Source organism: Pan paniscus, chromosome 2 (assembly GCF_029289425.2).
Source record: "Pan paniscus chromosome 2, NHGRI_mPanPan1-v2.0_pri, whole genome shotgun sequence".
NCBI classification, from domain to species: Eukaryota; Metazoa; Chordata; class Mammalia; order Primates; family Hominidae; genus Pan; species Pan paniscus.
In genome coordinates, this window is record NC_085926.1 from 130,982,227 (window position 1) to 130,999,114 (window position 16,888).

Genomic DNA, 16,888 nt, shown 5'->3' on the forward strand with positions numbered 1-16,888 from the left:
CTTGATAGTGAGAGAGAAATGCTGAAGCAGGGTTATACCACCTGGTTTCAAGAGATGAGAGATGAAGGTTTTGGAGAATTCAGCACTTAAGAATCTTGAACCACGGCGGTACACTACTGGGTAATAAGAGCTTGGCTACGCTGAACGACAAAGGTTCTAGCTGGCCAGTCCGAAAACACCGAGTCCTTAGGTCAAATTTGAGAGATGACAGGGCCAGTGGGAGTCCTAACTTCTTGACTCTGGAATTACTGACAGAAGAATATTTGGACAGTTTTTAAGACCCCCAAGGCATATTATTTCACAACCTCTTTAGCTTATGCCTGAATTTGTGCTGTGACTGTTAGCTTCCCGGATGTTTTCTCCACATGCTTCTTTCTGAACTAGCCTGTATAGTTCTACAACAAATTGTTACGTTTTGAGAAGCAGGGACCACTTATACCACTTCTCTGGCCAAGTGTCTGGCACCGCGCCACTCAGACACACACGCCCAACCCTTTAGGATTAACGTAGACACAGTGTTCTCTTCCATGGCCATTCCGTCTCCACTTTTGGTTCCACACTCCAGTCACCAAGTTGGCATGATTGCTGCTCCATAGACCAAGGGTGGGTAATGTGGGGATTAAACACACCTTCCCTCAGCTGGTGCCCAAACTGTAAGCATCACCGGGACACCCCATGTAGCCACAGGAACGCTTCTCATCAGTGGAAGAAGGACAAGAAAGGTCGTGCAAGTTTCAAATTACGTGGAGCTGGGGCTACAGCCATTACTTTCGGACAGGTGCAATTCAAAGCGTGATCCTCCGACCAAGAGCTTCGTCATCGCCACCTGGGAGCTTATTAGAAATGCAGGATCTCAGGTCTCCACCCCAGACCTTCTGGATCAGAATCCGCATTTTAACAAGATAGTCAAGTGATTCTTATTTATATTAGAATTTGAGAAGTCAATTGATCTGGTAATTGATCAACTGAGTGCCACTTAGCCCCCGAAAACAGAGACCCTTTGTGCCAGCCTCGCACCCGCTCTGCTAGGTAGCAACCGAACCCCCAGAGACATCGGAGCGGGCGCTGCCGAGGGCAATTTGGTGATTGGCTGGTCTCACCACGTGACCGGCGCCGAGCCTTCCGTGCGACTGGATTGGCTGTCGCGGACGCTGACGGACAAGGCCGGGGCGGGCCAGAGCCTGGTCGGAGGGGCGCGCGCGGGGGCCCGAGGGGCGAAGGCGCGAGTGCGCGAGAGCGCGTGCGCGAGCGGTGGGGCTTTCTCCTGAGCCGTCGGAGGGAGCCGGAGCGCTTCTCCCGAGGTAAGCGGCGCTCCGGGGCGGCCCCCCAGTCCTTCCCATGCTGGGTCCCGGCAAGCGGGTTAGGCTGGGCTGGGCGGGGCGCGGGGAGGTGTGGGGTCAGCTTGCCCCGGGAGCCCAGCTTCAGGGAGGATGCAGCCCCGGTTGCCTTGGTTTCCCTTTTCCTATCCTCTCAGGCACCTTCCCATCCTCCCCACTGCGTGACGGGTCTGCCCGAGGGGAGTTGCCCACCTGGCAGCCCTGCCTCCGCCTTTGTTTCCCGCCTGGAGGGTTGCTGGCATGAACCCCCTCCCCAGGTGTAGGGTGCGGGTGATGGGGCGCGGGCGTCAGGAGCGCTGGACCTGAGCTGGGGCCGAGGAGGAGGTGGCTTTAATGCAGGGGGACCTGTCACATGGGAAAACGAAGAAGAAGAAATGTAGTGTCACTTTGGCCAGCCCGTGGGACTCGAACTAATCCCGCGGCCGCGAGCGAAGCCAAATTCCTAGCGCAGCTGTGCGAAGAGCCCTCCTGCCTAGGTGCCGGCGGCCTCGCCGGGGACGGAGCCTCCGTGCTGCCCGGGAGGTTGCTCTGCCGGCTGGACCTGGCGGTTTTCACCCCAGAGTTTCAGCGAAATTGAACGCTTTGAGCCTGCCGGAGGAATCCAGAGATTGGTTCAGGGGCTATTTTTTTTTTTTTAAGCAGTTGGGCACCGGTGGAGCCGGTCTAAATGAGAGTCTACAAAAACGAATTTCAGATGCAGCGTAACTGATGACTGGTAAATGGTGAGGAGGGAAATGCCTGCAGTGAACTGCAGACCACCACACTGAGATTCTTCCTTAAGAAGATAGGTTTTTTTTTTTTCGGAGGAAGGGTTGTAGTTTCTGCAAACAGGTTTTTCTGGGGGTACCCAGGAAGGTTATTACTTATTTTCAGCATGTTACTGGGTTGTGGGGAGAGGGAAGGCAGGGTCTAAACTAAACCTACTCAGACATCCTTAATTCTTTGAAAAGTGTGTGCTCGATGAAGACCATTTGGCTGCCAAAAGAGGTTTGTATGGGAGTCCGGGGGAGATGGATTGTTGCCTTTAAATCATACTTTAAAAAGGGGAAGGTATGTCCAGGAACTTAAGAGCAGATTAAGCTATGCAAAGTATTCCCTGCCTCTCCTCCATTTCCCCAGACAGCTCATAGGCAAACATAAAAAGTCCCTTCAATTTTCCACGGGTTAACTTCTTGATTTATTGGATACACCTGGTAATCTACTCTGTAAGAAATGGTTCAACTAACTCATTATGAAGATATTACTGTGTTCTGGAGTTTCCACGTAATTTATTCAGAACTCTTTCTGGTATGAGATGGACAAGGGTCTCTCTACCTTGTCCCTTGGAGACATCCTGATACCTTCAAAGCCCTTTATAGCTCTTACATTCCCTGTACAACATCATGTTTCTTTAGGAAGTGACCTGATTTCAAACCTCTAAAACACACCCCATGCCTGTGAAATGCCTACACTTGCCAAGAATTCAGTTTACTAGGCAAGATAAATATTTTTTTTAAAGAGGGAACACCTAAATTTGTTAGGGGTATCAAATTCAGGTTTATCAGCCACAGGAAATCAAATTTTGTCGGTTTTCTGAGATGAATGAAAGTAAAAGAACAAGTTACTGCAAAGCTCATTTAGAATATCACAAATGACCCTAGTAAAGTGAAATATAGGTTGTCACCTGATAGACTGTCACACAAACCAAATTAGTGGGAATAATTTAAAAACTTTATCAGAGTTTTTTGTTTTTTGTTTTTTTTTGAGACGGAGTCTCACTCTGTCACCCAGGCTGGAGTGCAGTGGTGCGATCTCAGCTCACTGTAACCTCCGTCTCCTGGATTCAAACGATTCTGCTGCCTCAGCCTCCCGAGTAGCTGGGATTACAGGTGTGAGGCACCATGTCTGGCTAATTTTTGTATTTTTTAGTAAAGACGGGGTTTCACCAGATTGGCCAGGCTGGTCTTGAACTACTGACCTCGTGATCCACCTGCCTCAGCCTCCCAAAGTGCTGGGATTACAGGTATGAGCCACCATGCCAGCCAGAGAATTTTTTTTTTAAGTGGCATGGAGTAGAGGGGAGAAAAGAATGCTGAGGGTGAGGTAGGTGGCATAGTATACACTTTTATTTTCAGAGGAAAGAAATTAATCTTTGTTCCATAAACCGCAAAGGGTATGCATTGTTTGTTTGGCCTGCGGAAGGGAGGCAGGGATTTTGAAAAGGTTGGGAAACACTGATTAGGTTATGCAAGGGACAACAAAAAGATTGACAGGCTTAGTCCATCTAGCAACGTACTTCAGTGACCTATAGGTCAAGGTTTTATTCTCTGATTCAATAAAAGCCCACTAGTGTTGCTTTCAAAGCAGCAACAAAATCATTTCCTTTCTGTCGTTTCTGTCCCCTGGGTCAGGGACGGGGAACATAGAGAGTGAATGAGAGAGATTAGAGTCCGACCTGCATGCCTAAGCAGTAGTGTCCTCTGAGGAGGATCTGTGTCACATTGTGTAAGTATAAGAGCCTTCATATTGAGAGGGATCTGAGTACCTTCCTTAGGACACATGCTGTAAGATACAGCTGGATTAACAGAGCCACAGGTGGGGGCACTGGGTGAGATCATCTGATAGGGAAGCATTGGGGAAAGAGGAGAGCCAGGAAATGTTTAATTCAGTGGGGCTCTGCTGGCTGCTTTTGGATCCTTGAGGAGGCATTTCAAGGCAGAGCTGCCTCATTGGCTAGCCTGGCTGGCTTTATGTGGCTTCCAGAGGACCTGCCATTCACACGATGAAAGCTCCTGTGGTAGTTACATGTCTCAGGTTGTAAGCATCAGTTATGCTTGTAATGTGCTTGAGAAAAGAAGGGCTCACAGAGACCTAAATCTAGGCTGCCGTTCCTTCACTTGGCTCGTGTCACCCCCAATGGCTCCCAGAAAACAAGTTGTACCCTCCTTACCAGTAGATGGCACTGCTGCCTCTGGGAATTCCTGAAGGAGCTGAACTATGGAGCTGGCAAACCAGCAGTGTGTAGCCTCTAGTCAGAAGATTTTGAAAGGCTATGTCAGCCCTCAAACGAAATCTCAAAGAAAATAGTTCTGAAAGCCATAACTGTTTACATAAGGTAGGAATAATGTGTGTCATGGGGACTGAGGAATGGCTGTGATTACATTGACTGTACATGTGTGTTTCTGAAGGGAGAAGGCAGAGAGTAAACTAACAAGCATCATAGCATAGGCTTTAAACGCACCCGACATATGTATTGTTGGTTAATTAAACATAATAATCATGATTTGATCCAACTTTCCAACAACTTAAACGTTTCTAATTATTTGCATGTGAAGCTAGTCTACACACATGGATGGGACTATGGAAATGTACATGTGACTTTTAAACCTGAACAGTAGCTGGTAAGTACATGCTCTGAAGACAGCAGTGAGAGTATTAGTAAAAATAATGCTGATAAAGTAGTCACTATATTTCAGGGCTGTCCACAGAAGATAGGTCAAAATAATTCTTAATTCGTTTCTTCTAAAACTTGAAAATTCCTAATGTGTTTTTAGATCTTCTTAGTTAATGCGGACCTTTCAATATTATATTAGCAGCCCCAAACTTGTGCTTTGGTTTTAATGATGTTATTAGTCAGGGTTAATTCACCCATCCACCTATTTTGAAATAACTATTCTTTGTTCTCTAGCTGTTACTTCTTTGAGATGGGAAGGTTATAGTGTATAATGAGGGCCCTGGCTTTGACTCTGCCTGAGGTATAGGATGCTACCTCTAGGTGCCATTACCCCAGTCACCTGCTGCTTTGTGTAGTTCCCATCCTATGGCTTAGGTTATTTGAGGTTTCTTTCTATCTCTCCAAGTGAACTGATGAGCTTGTCTTTACTACCAATGCTAAATACTAAAATCCTGCTTGTGCTAGGTAGTGGTAGGCCAACAGTCCATTAATGCCACCTTATTATGTGACTAAAAATAAATCTATTCACCTTTCTGAACCTTACTTTTCTCACCTGTTCACTGAGATTGATGAGATGGTGGATGTCTCTTAAAATCTCTTCCAAGTCTAAAGTTATATGGTTAGGTGATTCTCATAAGTTATTTCTGAAGACTAAAAATTATTTAGAAAATATTTTCATACTGTGAGCTTAGGGCAAAAAGAAGTCTTGCTAATGTTTCCTCCCAGAGAAGTGGTTGTGCATTATCTTAGGATCCTAACAGTTCAGAGTAGGAAGAAACTCTTGAAGATGATTTAACTTAACCTTCTCAATTTATAGACAGTTCAGTTCAGAACTGAGTTTCTTGACCAAGGTAACAGAGCTAGTTAGTGGCAGAGAACTAGTTAGAGGACTAGGATGCAAGCTCAGGACTCAATATAGTTTTCCCTTCTCCAATGCTGCTTTATTTCATCTGCCATCAGGCCACAGAATATGCTGTGTCTACAGGGCTGGGGCCAAGAAAATTTTCTGAGTAATTCCTTAATGTAGGGCTTTAAAGCAACAGCATGAATAGCTTTGAGTTTTGGCAGAAGTTCAAGGTCAGGCTTCTCTTTGCAGCTCATTCTTTTCTTCACTGATTGATTGTGAGCAGGATTTTTCACTGCGCATCTTTAGGCTTTAAAAACTTTTCTGCATATGCTGTTTCCTGTAAGAAAAAACTTTCATCATCCTAGAAGAATCATTCCTCAATCAGCTGTTCTTAAATTGGGTCCATGGACTCCCCAGCATCTCTCTGGATAGGAGAATCTTTCATATAATTCACTTCCTTTGTAATCTTATGTATTTTATCTTATACATTTCACACATAATTCTGAGAAGGAGGTCCTAAGGCTTCAAGAGACTACAAAAGAGGTCTGTGACACATACACACAAAATAGGGTAAGAATTCTGAGTTCTTGTCTGAGGAGCTAAAAGACATTAGGGTGGAAGAGTGTTAGGGGTAAGATATGGGGTAAACTTATTGAAGTTTGTAGGAACATTTTTACCTTTTAAAAAATTGCTCACTAAATGATGCTAATAGCATTTTACCCATCTTAAATTAATAATGTATATGCGAGTATTGATTTCCATTTATCATTCCTTCCTCAATAAGTACTCTTTCCTAATTTTACCAAAACACTTTCAAATTCATGTTGCTTTATTGGCGATGACATGCATACTAAGAGGCTCCCTTCTCCCCCAATCTGACTTGATTTCCAGATGTTCAGTTCCCTTCTAATTCATGACTTGGAGTTTTTGACTTCTGAGGTACTACACTTCATGTTCAACTCTAGGCTCCTAGGATCCACCATGATCCCAGAGAGGCAAAATAATTTACATGCTAGGAATTAAAAAAAAATCCTTAAGTTCCTTTATTTGTACCCAGGGTTTACCACAGAAATTGCTGCTCCTCCTTGGCTAATTATTTTCCTTTTCTATTTGTAATCCCAAATTCTCACTTTTCCTAATTGTTTCCAAATAGGAGTGACTGGGAGTTTGTATATATTGGAAATAAAAATCCTTGTTTAAAAAATGCAAAATTTTTGAATTTTGAAGAACATTTGCTTGAAAATCTCTTGCTTTGTGTCCTGTGACACCTTGCCTACTTTTGGTGCCATGGTGACCCATGTTGGTGAATTCACCTGCTGGCATCTTTTTGGCTATGTATCTTTTTGGCCAAAGTAATATTTATTATTGCTTTAGTAGAAGAATAAAAATTACCTTTTCTTCTTTAGAAGGTTATAATTGGGTTTATGTAATAACCTAATTATGTTATGTAATGTCAATTTTCTGCATTCTAATCTCAGTATATTGCTGAGTTATTGTGAGATTTTGGGGGCATGATTGATTTCTCTGAGCTTGTTTCCTTGTTTGGAAAATAAGGGGAGAGAGTAGTGACTACTTTGTTTCCTGTTCCAAAATCCTGTGACTCTAAGAAATTGTACCTGGTACCCAGACTAAACATATCCTAAAAAATGCTGCCTAATTGGGAATTTATTTATAATCAATTAGTGCCAGGATAATAATTCTTTATATCTGCAAATCATTTTATGGTTTTCAAAAATGTTCTCTAATCCTGTATCTATTTTCTACTCAAAATGCCAAAGGACAGCAGCATCAGTATTATGTGGGAGCTGGTTAGAAATGCAGAATCTCTGGCTTCACCCATGACCTAACAAACCCGAACCTGCATTTTTATCAAGATGCCTTGAGGATGCACATGCACCTTAAAGTCCAAGAAGTTGGTGGCTCGTGCCTTTGAGAAGAAGCTGGTGCTTTGAGAGGCTGAGGCAGGAGAATTGCTTGAGGACAGGAGTCTGAGACCACCCTGGATAACATAGTGAGACTCCATCACTATATACATTTAAGAAAAAATTAGCTGGGCCTAGCGGCACATTTCTATAGCCCTAACTACCCAGGAGGCTGAGGTGCGAGGATCACTTGAGCTGAGGAGTTTTAGGCTGCAGTGAGCTGTGATCACACAGTACAGAGTGAGACCCTGTCTCTTAAAAAAATTCTGAAGTGCAGCTTTTTTTTTTTTCTTTTTTTTGAGACGGAGTCTCACTCTGTTGCCCAGGCTGGAGTGCAGTGGCGTGATCTCGGCTCACTGCAAGCTCCGCCTTCTGGGTTCACGCCATTCTCCTGCCTCAGCCTCCCGAGTAGCTGGGATTACAGGCACCCGCCACCATGCCCGGCTAATTTTTTGTCTTTTTTAATAGAGACAGGGTTTCACCGTGTTAGCCAGGATGGTCTTGATCGCCTGATCTTGTGATCCGCCCACCTCAACCTCCCAAAGTGCTGGGATTACAGGCGTGAGCCACCACACCTGGCCCTTTTGAGTCTTATATTGGCCCTATGAGAGAGGAATAGTATTTTACAGTTGAGGAAACTGAGACTCAGAGTAGTTAAGTAACTAAGTCAAGGTTACTGTGCTAGTGTCTCACTCAGAACCCTCTACTCTAAACTTAATGCTGTCTTTCTTCATGATTGGGCTGAAGTCACTTTTGTACAATAGAGTCTGGTCACTGCCCTGCAGCCCATAAGGTTAAGTGTGACTGTGTAATTGAGTTTTAGCCAACCAACAGAATGTGATGGAAGTGGAAAAGTATTGTGATCCACTTCTAGGAAAAAAAGCACAGAGTATGCTCATGCAAGCTTCTTCATACTGTTTTCCATTCTTAGCTGACTGGAATGGAGAGGACCCATAGGGCAACCTTGGAAATTATGTTTTAAACATGGCAGGACTCTTGTTAGCCTGGGTACCTGGATCACTGCATTAGGTCCACCCCACCTACATGTTCACCTGTCTAGTATGCATACATGAATCAGAAATAAATTTTTATTGAACTTGAGCTATTATACATGTTTGGGTAAGCACTTAGTCTACTCTCATATTCACTTCAGCAGTGACTTGGGACTTGAAGTTCCTTTGGCCTAATGCATTTTTTCATTTTCATCTTTGCCAGTTGGTGATAGATTGGTGGTCATCCAACATGCAGAAATGAATGAGCAGTGAAAAGCAGCAGAGCCGATGGGTCATGAGGATGTAAGTGCGTTTGAAGGCTTCCACACCCTCTACTCCAGGGTAAGGCAAAGGCATTCTCTGCCATTGTTTTTCTTGCTTTTCCAATTCATAGAGGCTATTGTCTCACCTGTCTCTTGGAGTCAGTGCAATATGATGCCCTGTCTGTGAAAGGCTCCTAAAAGCCTTTATTGATTCAACTCATAGATACCAGGCAAATCAGCAGTTATGAAGAGAAAACCATGACCGAGGTGATGGGATGGAATCTATGCATGGAAATATTTCAAAACAGGAGTTTTTAGTGAGTTCGTTTAGGGTGTGATTTATATGGGAGGGGCTGTTGAGCCCTCTTGAAGTGCACTGTAAAGATGGGAACAGGGCCTGATTATCATTTCCTTATAGCCATGTCATATGTTAGCTCTGGTAGCTTCTATTTCCCTCACCTACCACCTTCTTTCTTCTTTGATTACTCTGCTTAACTTTTCCTTCATTAATCACTTTTTTAGTGAAGGAAATAACTTCTCAAAGTGTTGAAAATTCCGGATTTGGTGTATAATAGCACTAGCAAAGTACATGGTTTTGCCTGTTCCATTTTATTTTATCCAGCATCACTGGAAGTCACATGCCCATTCATGCCTCATCTGTTTGCAGCCCCTAGTACAATGCGTGTGGGCACTGGCAATGTTATAACCAAAACTGGTTTTGAATTTTCACTTGTGCTGCAGATTTTTGAGACCAGAAGGAGAAATTAACTGTTTGGTGTGGAAAGGACATCACATCCTTTCTGAGCTCTCCAATTTCTAGAGCTTAAACTAAAACCAGACTCCTTGAAGGGAAAATTATGATTCATATAAATATAAGAAAAGCTGAGTATGGTTAGGAATGAGGGATAGGAGGTTAAAGAAACATACTTAACTGAAGGGTTGTTTTAAGCAGCTTGGCTCAATACTGCTGAACCTTTGCTAGATAATGTCCCATTATCCAGGCTCAGACAGAGGGCACCCAGAAAAGGCTGGTATCTTTCGGGGCCTCATGTGGCTCAGTAATGAGTACAATGTACTGAACAAAATAGACAATTAGAGGATGGAGATCTCTGGAGATTCCAATAAATGTACATCATTATTGCTCTAAAGTGATGCACATGCTTGGAGATAAAGCAAAGAAAGGGCAGCTGCCAAGTGCGTCAGCAGAAGAGTCCAGGTGAGCAGCCCGATGCAGACTATAGCTCAGCACCTGGAGGTTGCTAAGAAAAGGAGCTGGTCTTTTCTAGATTTTCTCATTAAAAGAAAGGAGCTGGTCTTTGCTAACTTTGCTCAATTTCCTCTATATCCTGTATATCCTGTATTTTAAAAGTATATCCTGTATATCCTCTATTTTAAAAGTAACTAAAAAGTATAGCATGTCAGAAATAGCACTTGGCTGGTATGTTGCTGTGTAAATACTATACAAGGACTACATTGTGGAGGGAGCCATTCTTTAATTATTGATTTGGGGTCAAATAAAGTAATGCTAGAGATGCCAGTGGACCAGAGTTAGTTTCTCAACCTTACACTATTTATTGACACTTTGAGCCAGGCAATTCTTGTGTGGAGTGTCCTGTGCATTGTAGGATGTTCAGCAGTGTCTTTGACCTCCACCCTCGAAATGCCAGTATCTCCCTCCCTGATTGTGACAATCAAAAATGTCTCCAGACATTGCCAAATGTCCCCTGGAGAGCAGAATTGCCCCTGGTTGAGAAACACTGCTGAAGGGATATAGTGATTCAATCTTGCTCTGAATTTCTCTGGTATCGTATTTTAATCATTTAACTTCATTTTGTTTCACTTTCCATATCTGTAAAATATACACACATAAATAGCTAAATAGTCTAATGAAGTAATGTACATAGTACTGTGTGACTCCTTGGGGGCTCTGTCATTTCTAAGAAGCGATATTCGTCTTCCCAAATTTCTAGGACCCAAGGGTGATTCTTAATTCTTGTGGTGGCACTAACTGAGGAACACTGGAGTTTGAAGAAGGGCGAAGGTCTGTGGTATGGGAAATAATGAAGAATGCTGGACTCTTGAGTTTATTCAAGGGCTTCATGTTCTGGTTCATTGTGATAATATATTCTGGATGAAAACTTCCCTTTGCAAAGTTAAAAAAAGGGAAGAGTGGATGAGGCAGAAAGAAGGCTGTTCAAAAGAGCAGTCAAGGAAATTGCATTTGACAAGGTGATCTGCTAATGTTAAAGTGACTCATGTATAATTAGACCAAAGGACATAAAGAAATAGCCTCCAAAGGAAAACTATCGTCCCAAATGACTGCTAGTCCAGATCAGTTTTTACAGACAATACAGTAAAGACCAGAGAATGTTTGGAGGTCAGTGTTTATTCTAGAAACTTTTACATTTCTATTTCTTCTCTTCTTTAGGAATATGGAAAGGGATTATCTTTAATATATGCCCTTTGAATTATAAATATAAATGTTTTAATATGACATGTTCTTTTGATAGTTTTCTAGTACTATGGGTTGGAATGGTCAAAGAGGCCATAACTCTGATCTAGACCTGAAGTGTAACCTGCATTATTTTAATTAAAAGGCTCAGTTTAACTCTAAAACAAGGCCAGTGCAGGGATTAGATGTAAACTGTCCTGGCAGGTTTGCATTCCCCCTTGCTGTGTTTCTGGTCCCTGTGATTATTAGACTTGCTTACAAAGTTTCCAACAAATGCACTGTATTTTGGATCTACTATGTAGAGAAGCCATCATGTATAGTCTTGTTTATTTGCATTCTTCATACATTTTTAGTCCCAGGTGTTAAGCAAAACTTATAAGAATGTTTAAGAAGGATTCCATGTACCTTGAAGAAAGAGGCACTTTGGTGTAGAAGAGAGGTGAAAAGTGAAAGAAGCTCCACTTTGTTAGGAGTAGGCTGGTGTTTGAATGTTGAAGTTTTTGTTCTAATACTACTCAAAGTGTGGCCTCTGAACCAGCAGCATGAGAATCATTTATACTTGTTAGAAATGTACAGACCTATTAAATCAGAATTTCTGGGAGTGGGCGTAATAATCTGTGTTTTAACAAGACTCCCAGTGATCCTGATGGATGCTAAAATTTGAGAAGCATTGCTTTGTTAGTGGTTTCTGACGTAGTTACTTCTTACAAATGATGTCTGTGTGTGTTTATGATGGGGAGGGCACAGAGAAAGTATTTTTCCAGGTGGTCAGAACATATATAAGCTTTTCTTGTGATAACCTCTTGGATAGTTTTCTCAAATGATGCCTTAAGCCTTTTCCTGCATTGTCTAATACAGTAGCCACTAGCCACATGTGGCTTTTTCTTATTTAAATTAATTAAAATTAAATTGAAATTCAGTTCTTCATTGCACTAGCCACATTTCAAGTGCTCTGTAGCCACTTGTGGTTAGTGGCTACCATATTGGACATTGCAGATAGGGAGCATGTCCATCATCAGAGAATCTGTTAGACAGCACTGTTTTAGCCTGTGAAGACCCCTGTTTGTCAGAAACTTACATTTAGAATGATAGTATGCTCTTGTTATAACAAGACCTCAACTCATTTAAAACAGAATTGAGTTTTGGGCTTCTCCATCCTGGGGAAACTTTTCAGTCTGTGACTGTATCTTGCTGAACTTTTTACCTTGCTCTGGTATCTGTCTGCTACAGAAAGTGCCATGGGTACATCTCTGACATAATCAAATCCAAAGCCTCTGAAACATTTGCCCTTTAATCCCAGGCTGCTGAGCTGTCTTTTTCCATTTGGTCTCTCTATGCCCTGACCCTTCGTGGTGAGGCTTGTTTGTGCAAGATGTCTCTTTTGATACTGCCTAGAGCTTTACAAAGAGTCTGGAAGAGGTGGCAAGAAAATTTTCACCTCCCCTACTTCCAATTTCCAGCTTGGCTCAAAAAAAGTGTTTCATAAGAGGGTATTAATACTCAGACTTCACCGCTGAGGAATTATCCCCTGAAGAATTAGTCTCTAAAGCAAGTTTTCCAGCAGACATATTACAGCACAGATTTAGTAATTAAGCCCTTTGGCAACATGGAAGAATTTTCAGTTGATATTATGTATTAATATTACCAATATTAGTTGCTCAGAAATTATAATTAGAACAAATGAAAAGATGTGGAAATATAGACACACAATTTTTCAAAGATATAAAGTTTCCTGAGCCCAAGATTCTTGTGCATAGGAGAGGGAATAGGAATAAGGAGTTTGTGGCAATTAGTAGTATTGCTGGAGTTGAGGGGAAGGAGGTGGATAGAACCTGGACTTGATCCCTGAGTAGTCTTAACCCTGCTGTTTTTCTTTTGATGGATGCATTGCTTGTTCTCTTCCTGCCTTTCTTTCTTTCTCTCTTTAAAAATAGTTTATTCACTCATTTGTTTATTTGAACAGTTTTAAGTTCAAGCAAAATTGAGAGGAAGATACAGATTTCCCATATACCTCCTACTCCTCCTACTGCCTATACATGCATGGCCTCCCCCAATGTCAGCATCACCCACCAGAATGGCACATTTGTTAGAACTGATGAACCTACATTGACACATCATAATCACCCAAAGTTTATAGTTCACATTAGGGTATATTCTTGGTGTTGTACATTCTTTGGTTTTAGACCAATGTATAATCACATGTATCCATCATTATAGTATATAGGTATTTTCAGTGCCCTAAAAATCCTTCATGCTCTGCCTTTTCATATCTCCCACCCCTTTGCTCTTCACTAAACCCCAGAAACCACTGATTTTTTTTTTTTTTACTATCTCCATAGTTTTGCCTTCTCTAGAATATCATGTAATATGTAGCCTTTTCAGATTGGCTTATTTTACTCAATAATCAATGTAATGTAATGTAATGTAAGTTTCCTCTATGTCTTTCATGGTTTGATAGCTCATTTCCTTTTAGCACTGAATAATATTCCATTATCTGGGTATACCACAGTTTGTCCATTCACCTACTGAAGGACATCTTGGTTGCTTCCATGTTTTGGCAATCATGAATAAAGCTGATATAAAAATCTGTGTGCAAGTTTTTTTTTTTGTGGACATAAATTTTTAACTCCTTTGGGAACATTCCAAGGACCATGATCGCTGCCTCATATGGTGAGAGTGTGTTTTATTTAGTAAGAAACTGCCAAACTGTCTTTCAAAATGACTAACATTTTGCATTCTCACCAGCAATGAATGAGAGTTCTTGTTGCGCCACATCCTTGCAAGCATTTGGTATTGTCAGCATTTCAGATTTTGGCCATTCTAATAAATGTGTAATGATAGATAGCTCAGTGTTGTGTTGTTTTAATTTGCATTTCCCTGGTAACAAATGATGTAGAACATCTTTTGATATGCATACTTGCCATCTGTATGTCTTCCTTGATGAGGTATCTGTTAAGGTCTTTGGACTATTTTTTACTCAGGTTGTTTTCTTACTGTCGACTTTTAAGTTTTTTATAGATTTTGGATAATGGTCCTTTGTCAAATATGTCTTTTGAAAATATTTTTTCCCAATCTGTGGATTGTCTTCTTATTCTCTTGACCTGATGTTTCAGAGAACAGACATTTTGAATTATAAAGAAGCCCAGCTTATAAATTGTTTCTTTCATGGATCATGCCTTTTGTGTTGTATCTAAAAAGTCATTGCCATACCCAAGATCATTTAGGTTTTATCCTGTGTTATCTTCTATGAGTTTTATAGTTTTGTCCTTTACATTTAGGCCTGTGATCCATTTTGAGTTAATTTTTGTAAAGAGTGTAAGGTCTGTGTCTAGATTAATATATTTTGCATTGGATGTCCAATTTTACCAGCATCATTTGTTGCTTTGTTTTACTGCCTTTACTCCTTTGTCAAAGATCAGCTGACTATCTGGATGTAGGTATATTTCTAGGCTCTCTATTCTGTTCTATTGGTCTATAGGTCTGTTATTTTATCAATACCATACTGTCTTGATTATGTCACTTTATAGTAGGTCTTGAGGTCAGGTAGTGTCAGTCTTTCAACTCGGTTCTGCTTTAATATTGTGTTGGCTATTCTGCGTGTTTTGCCTCTCCGTATACACATTAGAACCAATTTGTTGGTAGCCACAAAATAACTTGCTGGGATTTTGATTGGGATTTTGTTGATTCTACAGATCGAATTGAGGAGAACTGATATCTTGACAATATTGAGTCTATAATGATCATGGAATATCTATTTAGTCCTTCTTTGAGTTCTTTCACCAGAGTTTTGTAGTTTTCCTCATATAGATCTTGTACACATTTTGTTAGATTTATACCTAAGTATTTCATTTTTGGAGACACTAATATAAATGGTATTGTGTTTTTTATTTCAAATTTCATATGTTTATTGCTGATATGTAGGAAAACAGTTGACCTTTGTATATTATTCTAGTATCCTGCAGCCTTGTTATAATTGCTTTACTAGTTCCAGAGGTTTTTTGTTGATTCCGTCAGATTTTCTACCCAGGTGATCATATTATATCATCTGAACAAAGATACTTTTATTTCTTCCTTCCCAATCTGTATTCCTTTTATTTTAATTTAATTTAATTTTATTTTATTGTTCTATTGCATTACCCAGGACTTCTAGTACAATGTTTGGAAAAAAAAAAAAAGTAGTGACAGTGCACTTCCCTGCTTTGTTCCTGATCTCAATAGGAAAACTTCTAGTTTCTAGTTTCTCACCATTTAATATGATGTTAGCTATAGATTTTTAAAATGTTCTTTTCCTTTTGGTTTGCCTTTCTTACCCATTTTTTTCTGCCCTAAATGTTGGAGGGGGCTCAGTTTTCTCAAGGGGGGTGCTATTAGCATTTTGATGGAATGAATCATTGTTATGTAGAATTTTCCTGTCTATTATAGGATGTTTGGGCTCTCTGGTCACAAAATGCCCATATTATTCTAACCAAGTCATTGTGTCAATCAAGATGTCCCCCTACATTTCCAAATACCCTCTGATTGAGAATCACTGACTGCTAGAAAGAGATGAGTTTGATGGGTTTTCTGTTTGTTTCTTTTTTGATGGGGAGAGGGAGGAGTAATTAGAGTCAGGGAAGATGCAGGTGCTCTGAGTGTCTGGTTCATTAATTTCTAATATCACCTAATCTTTCCCCGGTGCTGGCAGTGCTGTTGGTAGCCAATATTATTCTATTGGGATCAGGAGAATCAGGGTCTCCTACTGCAAGACTTGCTTTCAGAGGCTTGATACCAACCCAGAAACCATAGGGGGTTGTCTGTGCCACAGAGAGTAGAGGAACTACTGAGGCTCCCACAAGATGCTGCATTTTTATTTTGATTCACTGCAGCTAAATCTCCTACATCTACTTGAAAGTAGACTGTTGTCTACATGACAGTGATCTACTGAGGGAAAAATCAATAAGAGAAATTTACAGACAATCCAAGGGAGAAAGGCTTTGCCAGCCATTTACTTTTTTTCTCTGTGATTGCACATATTGGCAAAGTAGCCCCTAAATTTGTGAGGTTATGTGTAGACTATTGAGAGATCTGAGAATTGTTCTACAATTAGAAAAGAAAGGGAGAACACTTTTTAGACATCTTGCCAAGGGGCCTACATAGCCTATTTTGATTACAAGAGTGGAAACTCAAGTTACTTTAAAAAATGGAAGACTTAACTAAAGATGCACGAGAAAATAAGGAAAACAGAATTTCAGTCATGTGGCAAGTCTGCGAAGAATCTCAGGGGTTTTTAGGATGAGAGAATAGTCTGGCTGGACCTCATGGAGTCAGGACTTAGGAGCAGGAAGATTGTTCTGATCTTTTGTAACTCCAGGGTGTGTCTGCACTAACAGTGTTGGTCAGTCCATATTCTACTTTTAGATCATTAATGTGGTTCAGCATTTCCATTTTAGATTCTCTCTTGTTCCTCATGTTCTTGCTTCCATTTATCATTCCCACAACCTAACCAATGATCTGTGTATAGACCAAACTCCGAAAGAAGAAAAGGAGTATGATAGGTTTTGTAGTAACTATCATCCTGATAGTTAAACTTTATACCATGCAATTTTAGAGCTGCTGATGCTCTCTCCTGGTCCAAACAGCTGTGATTTAAGGGTATTTGCTTT

General features: G+C 41.0%; 1 protein-coding gene across 7 annotated transcripts in view; it reads left to right on the forward strand.

Annotated features, from left to right (window-relative positions):
- Nucleotides 1-1,155: 1,155 nt before the first annotated feature.
- Nucleotides 1,156-16,888, forward strand: part of TMEM108 (transmembrane protein 108) — a 362,678-nt gene continuing 346,945 nt past the window's right edge. For 4 of the 7 annotated variants that reach the window (XM_055110470.2, XM_055110471.2, XM_003822511.5 and 1 more), the window contains exons 1-2: nt 1,156-1,301; nt 8,755-8,873. The gene's annotated coding sequence lies outside the window, so the exon portion shown is untranslated. The remainder of the gene's footprint in view (nt 1,302-8,754; nt 8,874-16,888) is intronic. The other 3 variants (XM_057301916.2, XM_057301914.2, XM_057301915.2) reach the window with 1 other exon arrangement.